We start from the raw sequence: 9,918 nt of genomic DNA, 5'->3' as shown, positions 1-9,918 counted from the left end.
TCTCTCAAACCAAACCATTTTCTAGTGCTTTTTGAAGTGTGTTTTGGGTCATTGTCCTGCTGGAAGACCCATGACCTCTGAGGGAGACCCAGCTTTCTCACACTGGGTCCTACATTATGCTGCAAAATTTGTTGGTAGTCTTCAGACTTCATAATGCCATGCACACGGTCAAGCAGTCCAGTGCCAGAGGCAGCAAAGCAACCCCAAAATATCAGGGAACCACCGCCATGTTTGACTGTAGGGACCATGTTCTTTTTTTTTAATGCCTCTTTTTTTCTCCTGTAAACTCTATGTTGATGCCTTTGCCCAAAAAGCTCTACTTATGTCGGTGGGCCAATTCGCAAGGAATGGGTTGCCCACTCTATCGTAGGGTATCAGCCTCGTTACAGTGCAGGGTCAGTTTTCCCTCTTCTACCCTAGTCCTGTGTTACAGTGTTGTAACAGCTACAGCTTCAGCCCCCCTTGCCATGCTTCAGCAGTGTTTGCAGCTTCCGGCTCACCGACTGGTGTGTGACGTCCCCATGCGTTGGAACTCTACACTGCATATGTTGAAAGGATTTGTGAGCAGAAGAGGGCAGTTGTTGACTACCAGCATCAACAAGGCCATCAATATTCAGATCAGACTCCACACGTAAGAATTCAGGAGTGGACATGGATGTCAGACATATGTATCATCCTCCAAAACTTTGAGGACTGCACCAAAATGGTGAGCGGCGATGATTCCATAATTAGTGTCATCATCCCGCTTCCCTGCATTCTGAAAACCTCTCTGCTCACAATTAAAGGGGATGCATTGCAAGCAGAGCACAAGGACATAGAGCAAGAAACCATACAGGGTGATTACACTCAGCCCAGCCTCATGTCGTCCCAACGTGGATTGGTAGACAATGAGGAGGAGGAGGAAGAACAGGAGCTACTTATATGCACTATAGACGGTACTACAAACACAGCTGTCATACCGTCTGTTCAGTGGGGATGGCCTGAGGACAGGGAGGAGGATGAGGACAGCATGGTCAGTCGTCCTGTTGGTGAGGACACAGAAGCCTTGCCTGTTAGCAGTCTGGCACGCATGGCTGACTTTATATTTCGCTGCATTTCACGTGACCCTCGCATTATAACAGATAAGCGCATCCGCCTGTCAACTGACAATACTGACAGGCTTACTCTTATAAAAATGAACAAGGACTGGATTGGACAAGACTTCTGTATACCACCGAATTAAAACAGTGAAACAGAACCTCAAATACATCTTTCACAATGTATTATTTCCCCCCTTTTTTTACCTTTAGGGTCACTAAAGAATCTCACCATATATTGTCATCATGTTGTTGTTCTATATTGTTTGGTGATATGTTTTTTTATTTTTTATGTTTACAGCGATACAATGAGTAAGGCTCTGGTAGAGCCGAAACGTCTGTACATATCGCTTCCAGACTCTGTGTTTCTGTTTTGCTCCCCAATATAGATTTATTGATAATAAATGTTTAAGCAATCAACACGTTCTCATTAGAGTGTGCGGTGAAATTATATTTACTAGTACTTGGGATCATTCGATCCATTACACCAGCACCTCGTACTCCTGACCGAGTGCACGCTAACCTTATCCAAATTTGGGTCAAGGTGGCCCTTGCATTCAATGCATAAGGAAATTGTATGGAATTGTATGGAAATTTCAGGACCAACTGAAGACCATGAAGTGGGTTTTCCTGTGGCCATCCAGTATCTGGGTTCAAAGGCTTATTGGGGTGCATATGACTTGATAGAAGGGCAGGCCTTGCATTCAATGCAACATTTTTTCAGGAGGCCCTCCTTTACCTCTCGTAACCGGGACCTGGGGGACCTGGATGGAAAAGAAATCACACTAAGCTGCCAGGAGTGACAGAGGCTAGGGAAGGGGCAAGGACCCAATAGTAACACAGAAGATGCAAGGGCAAAGAGACAGGCAGGAGTACCGCAGGGAAAACAGGAGCCGACAGGTTCACCACAGGGGTTCAGGATACAGCAGGATACTGCGGAAGTGGGGGCTGGCAGGAACTAGGCAGGAACACAGGAACGGACGGGGAACCAGAGAGACGGAGAGACTGGCTGGAACAAAGCTGGAACACAGGAATGGGCAGGGCGCTGGAGAGATGGAGAAGGAAGACAAATGTCAGAGAGCACGGAAAAATGCACAGAGACCAAGGGAGCCTAGGGCAATAGAATACACAAATGACCATAGGCACAGGAGAGAGGAAGAGGCAGATATATATAGCAGTGCTGCGCATTACCTCCGGGTGAAAGTCCTCCAGGGTGATAGAGAGGACTGAGCAGAAAGCGCAGGAGGGAAGCTAGAAGTGCGCACACGCAGAGCTGAACCTGACGTGCGCACGCACTCGACGAGCAGCAGGGAGCGAGAGCAGACGCCGAAAGGAAGACGCTGCAGAGGAGGAGCTGCGCCGGGACGCCGAGGACAGGTAAGTATGAGAAGACGCGGCGAACGGCGGCGGCGGCGGCAGCAGCGGCGGCGTGACAGCCAGCTAGGGTTGTTAAATGTTACAATGACATTTCCCAGTGAATGCATTTGTATTGGTTGAAAGCAATGTTAATGTTGAAAAACGCATCAAAAACGCTAAGTGTGAACATGTCCAAAGTGGTGGAGGAACATTTTGGCCTTATATACAAGTCATTACCCTGGAAAGGATGTATCTTCTGTGATGCAGTGACCCCTGTAACAGGTAGGGGGCGCTGCATGGTCTGCCCAGTATACGCACAGAGGCATATTGAGGCCTTAGGTATGCATGGATGTGATAGTGAGACAGTGTCCGGCATTGTGGTTAATGGGAGGTATGTGTCACAGGGATGGATGCTCCCTGCGATGCAACCCGGAGTATCTTGTCATTAGAGCACGTAAGCACTGAAGATGTCATTTAGGAGAGATGGGAGGGTCTGGCTACCCACATACCTCACCACTGGGTGAGGGTGCTCACTGTACCCCTTTTTCCTATTTGGCAGTGTGGGTATTTTGAGGACCTGCAATGATGTCAGGATCATAGTGATGTGTCGTTCATGAACGAGCCGACACAAAGAGCCGGCTCCCTGCTGTGAACGATGGGAGCCGGCACACCAGTGAGAGCCACTAAAATTCCTGAATGGCTCTCACTGGGCGTAAACTCCCGGACTTCGGCATGCGTAACTCCGCCCACCTGAGCAAAACTCCGCCCACTCTTCAATTTAATTGGCTCATAGGAAGTGGGCGGAGTTTCTGCGGTAGGTGGGCGGGGTTTCGGATGCCCGAACAGGTATTCAATAGGGATCCATTTAGGATCCAAAAAGAGCCGGTTCGTGAGCCGAAAGAGCCGGCTCTTTTTGGTGAGCGGAGCCATGAGAGCCGGATCACCAAAAAGAGCCGGACTGCCCATCACTACAGGATCACGTGACCAGCCCATGTGATCCATACCTCACCTATGGGGGTGTGGTTACAAGGTACATAATGTGACCAGGGTGTGGGTCACATGTTCCTGGAGGTTCCTATGTGGTCTGAGTGTGTAGACCTGAATGGTACAGGTGCAAGGTCCTGAGAGAAACCTCGGTGTTGGGTGTGCTAGCCCTGAGGAGCACATGGTGGGACTTTGCTACTGTTGACCTGGGTATTGGATGGTCCCAGCTGGGGATGGACGTCCTGAATAGTACCCGGACAGGCCATCTGTGTGATCCCGAGTAACCTGGGTGTTGGGAGGTCCTGGGAGGAGGACTGGATCCCTGAACAGCACGAGGTGAGGACAGGGATCTGCAGAGCCAGAAACAGGTCCCGTGTGGTACTGCAGTGGAAAGCCTGCAGCACTGACAAGCAGGTAATACCAGACTGTGTGTTTGGCTCCAGAGCGAGCCTGAATATTGGACTCGACCAAGAGTGTATGGTCACAGTCCTGATGGAACAGAGTCACACTATGAACATTGTTGCTTTGTTTTGCCATGCTATGAAGACTGTTGTTTTGTGTTTTCCGCCACCGGGGTTTATGGAGTAATAAACCCAGTTGAACTTTTAGGAGAAAAACGTCTTGCTGAGTGTTATATCGCTGCCAAGCGAGTATTCCCCAACCCGTAAGTAAGTGCAATCTTACACTTCACATATTTCCCCGCAAAATCCATTTTGGTTATGTTTTTGTATGTTTTTTGGTGCAGCGGTAAAAATGGCGTGAAACTCTGACTATATTGCTTACAGCTATGACCTAGGAGTCAGAAATGGGGCGATCCCCATGATGTACCTGTGTCATTTGAGCAGTGTTTCCATTATTTTCTGATGTTTTTAGACCTTAAAAGGACCCCCGGGGAGATTAAGCTTTCACACAGGACGCTTACACACAGGAAAATACACATGCACGCTCACACAGGAAAATACACATGCACGCTCACACAAGAAAATACACATGCACGCTCACACAGGAAAATACACATGCACGCTCACACAGGAAAATACACATGCACGCTCACACAGGAAAATACACATGCACGCTCACACAGGAAAATACACATGCACGCTCACACAGGAAAATACACATGCACGCTCACACAGGAAAATACACATGCACGCTCACACAGGAAAATACACATGCACGCTCACACAGGAAAATACACATGCACGCTCACACAGGAAAATACACATGCACGCTCACACAGGAAAATACACATGCACGCTCACACAGGAAAATACACATGCACGCTCACACAGGAAAATACACATGCACGCTCACAGGAAAATACGCATGTACGCTCAAACAGGAAAATACGCATGCACGCTCAAACAGGAAAATACGCATGCACACTCACACACACGCACACACATGCACTCTCACACACAGGAAAATACAAATGCAGGCTCACACACATAGGAAAATACACGTGCATGCTCACACTCACATAGGAAAATACACTTGCATGCTCATACACATAGGAAAATACACGTGCACGCTCATACACAGGAAAAAACATGCACACTCACACACAGAGGAAAATAATGGATAAGGAAAATAGAGTATAATAACCCCTCTAGCCTGGCATATACTGTATGCCCCCCCAGCCAGTTTGCCATACATGCCTCCCCAACCAGTTTGGCATACATGGCCTCCCCCCCAGCCAACCTAGCATACATGGCCTGAGAAGGGGTTGTCCAAGTAGTGGACAACTCCTTTAAACCGCTCCGCTATAAATACCATACAGAGAAATGCGCTGTAAATTAGTTATGCCAATAGAATTGTATAAGTAGAAAGTGACTTTAGCCTGTTGACAACCACAGGTTTACTTATTATTCTGTACTTTTAACAGCTTGCCAAAAGGTAGATTTAGCTTGCCGTGTATCAAGTCAACAGCACAGACAACTTTTGGTGGTGACATCTAAAAAAATTCAATTGCTTGATGAGGTGGCATGACAACCATGAAAATGTACATTTACTGTGTCCTGCACAATTTTATAGTCTGAAAATCACAGAGCATGTTTTTGATTAAGTGGAATAGTTCCATTGCATAGACCATAAGGCTACTTTCACACTAGCATCGGTACGGGTCCATCGCAGTGCGTCGGGCCGACGTACCGACGCATACTGTGAAATAAAAGCACAACGGAGGCAGCGGATGCAGTTTTTAAACGCATCCGCTGCCCCATTGTAATTTTCGGGGAAGAGGGGGCGGAGTTCCGGCCACGCATGCGCGGTCGGAAATGGCGGACATGACGCACCAAAAAACGTTACATGTAACTTTTTTTGTGCCGACGGTCCGCCAAAACACGACTCATCCGTCGCACGGCGGATGCGACGTGTGGCAATCCGTCGCAATCCGTCGCTAATATAAGTGTATGGGGGAAAAAACGCATCCTGCAAGCACATTTGCAGGATCCGTTTTTTTCACAAAACGACAGATTGCGACGTACGTCACACGACGCTAGTGTGAAAGTAGCCTAATATGGAACAAATAGTTTATGAGCGAAAGTATAATCTATAAACCACTGTGCTACAGATTTTCAGCTCTTCACTTGTGGTTAAATGTCCTTGTGAAGTTTCAAGATAAATTACAATTCATGTCTAAATAGATCCTGGCTGTAAAATGAAGAAAGACCTGACTTGTATAACTGACGGATTGGTCACAGTATGTACAGTTTTGGAATCTATAAAATCTAATATACCTTGGGGTACATATACTTGATAAATAGTTAATATTAAATTTGAATACCTTTCGAAGTCAAGGATCAGTTGGCATCTTGACTTGATACATATTTGACTGGTTCCCTGGACAAGGATCATGTGGGATTCTGTAGGCTAAAGGGCAATAATGTCACAGCCAGATTAACACTTAAAATAGCATGCCCATATTATTCTAAAAATCTATGCCCTTGAGACCCTTGGGACAAACCATACGTCAGACGTACCTACAAGTAAGACTGCCAAACCTTTGACATACAACTCTGCTGAAAGCAGATGGTCTCTGTGCTTAAAGTGTTTGAGTATTTTGGTTGCAAGGTCTTTTATGCAGTGACACAGGACATTACTAATGGCTAATGGAAGTTATTGCCTCAATCTTTACAACAAAGTAGCCAAAATGACTGTCTTATCCTCCTTTTTGCCAATTATCAAATTATTTATTACTTTTGGGAACACTAGCTTTCATTTTATGAGGATGATCCGTTCATATGAAGCTAGTATAATTACCATTTATGTATCAATCATGTGAAATGTTACTGATTTAATTAATATTCTTACATTCACTCCACATTTCTATTTAATAATATAGAAAATAATGTGTCAGTCCATAAAGGGTTACAAACATTTTTACAACTACTGTAAAGGAAGTCACAGTAGTCCTTGATGAGGGCCTATGTGTGCAAAATATGTTCTCTTTTATTTAAAAATGTTCATACAAAATTAAGTGCATGTTAAAATATATAATGACATTTTTTTAAGGGGACGGGTTATCAGGATTCTTGCATACACACTCATTACATATACTAAATCACAAACAATAGTCCCTCAAAATGTGAAACTACCCTATGACGGTAGATGGTACTTCACTATAACATTATACAACCCCTATTTACCCATAATGTTTGTCAGGTAAATAAAGTGAAGTACAAAAATGAATATTAAAATACACTTTATTAAACAAAATTAAAATAAGAAAGGGTGCTAGGACAAAAAAAGAGGGATCTAAATCCATAGTGTGCAACAAAAACCAATAGCAGTAAAACGGCTGAAAATCCACATATACACAGATGAGGTTACAGAGATATCTCTAACTTGCAATGGAAAGCGCACTGGTGCTAAGGGGTTAATAACCCAGAAATATGGATAGGAGGGTCAGCACCAAAGGAGGACCTGCCAGGGAATGACTGTATAGCTTTATAGTTTTTAATGTGCCCTAAAAAAACCTACTATGATAGCCATAACTCAGTGACTACACAGAGTCATAAGGTTAAGTTGCGGGATGGCAGGCTGCAAATAGATAAAGTATATGTTCTATACCTTTCCTGGCAGTACTGCTGTGTCACACGATGGTACCCCTATTTTGGCAAGGCACATCAGCTCTATGTTAACAGATGGAAAAATGAAGTGCAGCGCCCCAGAGTCCTGGTCGTTGCAGTACTGTGGCTCCGCCACTAAGGGGAGCTATGGTACGTCTGATGGCACTGAAGGAGTTCATCTGATCAGGTATCACAGACACCAATACATTTCACAGCCGGGCCTCCAGGGGGAGCTAAGGGTTCTATTCATTAGGCCACTCCTCACATACTGGTAAAACTGGGGGTCAGGCAGGAAGTTAGGACAGAAAGCTGACTGGGTTGGAACCAGGCAACACCTTGTGGCAGAGGGTGTTGTTGGGGAAGATTTGGTAGGGCCCCTGTCGGGGGTGGGATCCTGACAGAGGTCTGGCAACTTGAGAGAACGTCAAGGGACCGTGCCTGCTCGGCATGGCGGCGGTGCCCAGGGAAGGATTGGAAGCGAGATAGATTGTGCTGAGTGAGAAACGAGATCAAGCAACAAGGAGAATACCAGTAGGAGTCGTGCTGTGAGACCGAGGCAACATCCTACTGAGGCGCACAACCGGCGGCCGGAACGCCGAGGAAGTATTCATACATCTAGCTTCAAGCAATACTTCGGACCAACGGCAGGACAGTCAGTCATAGGCGGGCTGTCTCACCTAAGTCACCTACGAAGACATAGGGGGCAAGTTGTGGAGAGGGGCGACTCTAGGGTCCCGGAAGAGCTCCGAGCCTACCCGTCATACGGGTGCCGTCCTAACCGTAACATCAGGGAGGGACGGAAGTTTAGCAGAACATAATCTAATCGAGTTGTGAGGGAACTTAAGAAACAGACACAACAGTTGTGGGGACTTTCCGTAAGCACAGCAGGGAAGGACCACAACACATAGCGCTAGCAGGAAGGCACAGATTTCCACCTGCAAAGAGAACTCTGGAGGTGCCATTGGACCGGCCGGACTTGCGCAGCCTGGTTAACCGTATTCCGGATTGAGGACCCAGAGATCTTCAGTAAAGAGGTAAAGAGACTGCAACCTGGTGTCCTCGTTATTTACTGCACCGCACCACCACCACCACTATCCACATCTATCACTGTACGCCCCTCAGCAGGGTCACGGACCGGGTCTAGCCACCGTGACAACCCCAGAGCAGAGACTCAGAGGCCCGGTACCGGGTACCCCTCGGCCCTGCGGCAGTGGGGGCGCTACAGAAGCATATCAAGAAAATAATACTGTCCCTACTGTGAAACATGGAGGAGGCTCTGTTATGTTCTGGGGTTGCTTTGCTGCATCTGGCACATGGTATCTAGAATCTGTGCAGGGTACAATGTGTAACGAATGGAAGCGGAGACACAGGTGGTGAAGTTCACATTCATTTTTTATTGATATTTTTGTGGAACCTCAGGACCATGGTCCGGGGGCTCTGAAGAGGTTGTGACTACGTGAGCCCCAGGCACCCGTGGTAAGTCCCCTCGAACAGGGTCAGAATGGAATGCCTGGGGGACACGGGTGCTACCTCCAGTTAGACCCCGGACACCTGGCAGCTGTCCCAGTGGGACAGACGGACAAGCAGGGTTAACAGATGTCGTGGAGCTGACACAGGTGGTACTGGCGTTGTCCAGAGGTACGGAGGCTGAATGGCGGAACGTGGCAGAACTGGCGTAGTCAGAACAGTCTTCGTCCAGGAAAGCCGGGTAACAGGTAGCTGATAGTCTGCGGAGACAAACATTGTAAGCAGAGCACTGGCAGAACACTTCAGAAGCTAAAGCACACACTAGCCGAAATCAGAAGCTAGCAACAGAGGATACTTGTTGCTCCGGCACCTTCCCTATGGTGGAGGGGCTAGAAATAGTAATTACTAACACGCCATTGGTCAGAAGTACTTTTTAAAAAATGCACACTGTCTCTTTAAGAGACCGGGAATGCATGTGCATGCGACCTATGCACTCTACCCGGGAACCTGCTGGCTAGGAAGCAGGAGGAAGAGGGGAAGCAAAGGCTGCAGCAGGATAGCGTAGGCACAGAGTGGGAGTCCCGATGGGGACCCCGCAAAGGTAAAGGAGTGGAACAAGGTGTAACAGTATCCCCCCTCTTTACGCCCCCTCTTTTTCAAGCCTGCATAGCATTTTTTCAGTAGGAGAGGGGCCTGAATATTCTCTTTAGGCTCCCATGACCTTTCCTTGGGACCAAAGCCCCTCCAATCCACCAAATAATAGGTCTTACCACTTACTCTCTTAGTGGCCAAGATATTTTCTACCTCAAAGACATCCTTCTCACTGACGGGATCAAGAGTGGAACCTGGGTCTTTAAAGAAGGAGCTCAAAACTACTGGTTTAAGTAGGGAAACATGGAAAGTTAGGCACACGTAAAGAAGCAGGCAATTTCTATTTGTATGAGACTGCGTTGATCTGTTTCAAG

The 9,918-nt window shown here is 47.0% G+C and overlaps 1 long non-coding RNA gene across 1 annotated transcript; it reads right to left on the bottom strand.

The window, feature by feature from the left end:
• Nucleotides 1–1,824: 1,824 nt before the first annotated feature.
• LOC143780866 (uncharacterized) lies at nt 1,825–6,226 on the bottom strand. The gene is made up of 3 exons (XR_013216515.1): nt 6,202–6,226; nt 1,953–2,121; nt 1,825–1,840 (listed from the first exon to the last, which is right to left on the bottom strand). It is a non-coding gene; the product is annotated as an uncharacterized LOC143780866 (long non-coding RNA).
• Between the last annotated feature and the right edge of the window lie 3,692 nt (nt 6,227–9,918).

The sequence above is a fragment of the Ranitomeya variabilis genome, chromosome 1 (genome assembly GCF_051348905.1).
Source record: "Ranitomeya variabilis isolate aRanVar5 chromosome 1, aRanVar5.hap1, whole genome shotgun sequence".
In the NCBI taxonomy this organism is placed as follows: Eukaryota; Metazoa; Chordata; class Amphibia; order Anura; family Dendrobatidae; genus Ranitomeya; species Ranitomeya variabilis.
The sequence above is the reverse complement of the archived record's forward strand: the minus strand, read 5'-3'. Positions and strand labels throughout refer to the sequence as shown.